Raw genomic sequence first — 1,062 nt, forward strand, 5'->3', positions numbered from 1 at the left:
CACAATTACCATGCTGAAGCAGACTGTTGCAACTGTGGTTGCACTGGTTCGTGGTTCACTTTCTTCTGACTTGGGATCTGACTCAGACTCAAACACATATAGGCTCTGGCCACATACAGTGCTGGCCATCTCCAGCATCAAAACACGTCAGGCATGGCATTGAGGAGAGCGTGGATAAGGCACGATGGAGTTCGCCAATCAGAGCATTGGGCATTTACTTGCATTTTTGAAAAAGGTAACGCCCCGTGAGTGCAAACTTTACAAGCTAACCTCTAGAAATATACAGTAGGCCTAGGTAAAGAACTGAAAATGCATTTCATGACCCCTTTAAAATTTAGAATTTTGAAATATATTTGTAATTCTTGTGATCTGCTCATATTCAAAGTGAAACAAAGTGAAACTGTGCAGTTGTTTCACCTATTTCTACGTGATCTTACCGTTAAAATGACGATCATTTGTCTAAGCTAAAAACGGGTAATTTAGTCGCACCACATATAGCACATATCAGGTTACCTGACAAAATATTAGATGGTGTAGACCCGTGCAGCATCATTCGTGTCTTAAGGCATATATATGATGGACATCTTTAGAATGGAGTATGACTCTTTATGGAAAAAGCCTCTGCCGTCCAGGGTTGCGCTATAGACGTGCTGCAGTCGCTTCCCATTTTCTGTAGGTTACTATGTGTATACGTCCTTTAGCGCAACGCTTTCCCCAGCGCAACGACATTAAAATAAACCGTAACATCTCTAATTAAGCATTTTCATCGGAACATTTACGCTTCATGAGAGACATCAAGTCGAAAGAGTTTACTGCGCAAGCAGCTGTCATGGTCATGAACCATCTTATTACAGTCGCGCTCGCATACACACGTAGGCTATTTTCATTAATATTTAACAATGCGTTCTCAGAGAGGAGTAAATTAAACATTCGTACCTGTGAGACTGTAGCTGTTGCAGTTCAGTCGTTAGCGTCGTTCATTCATTTGTCTTTTGAATTTCCTTCAGCAATAATGCCCGTGAAGACATTGCGACACAAATACAGCGCCTAGGTTCGTTCGTT

General features: G+C 41.6%; 1 protein-coding gene across 3 annotated transcripts in view; it reads right to left on the bottom strand.

Annotated features, from left to right (window-relative positions):
• The window catches only part of LOC107687126 (proline-rich transmembrane protein 3-like), a 15,259-nt gene extending 14,197 nt beyond the window's left edge, over positions 1–1,062 (bottom strand). For 2 of the 3 annotated variants that reach the window (XM_016484347.1, XM_016484346.1), the window contains exon 1: positions 937–1,062. The gene's annotated coding sequence lies outside the window, so the exon portion shown is untranslated. The other variant, XM_016484348.1, reaches the window with a different exon arrangement.

This window comes from Sinocyclocheilus anshuiensis, unplaced genomic scaffold (genome assembly GCF_001515605.1).
Source record: "Sinocyclocheilus anshuiensis isolate Anshui unplaced genomic scaffold, SAMN03320099.WGS_v1.1 scaffold1203, whole genome shotgun sequence".
NCBI classification, from domain to species: Eukaryota; Metazoa; Chordata; class Actinopteri; order Cypriniformes; family Cyprinidae; genus Sinocyclocheilus; species Sinocyclocheilus anshuiensis.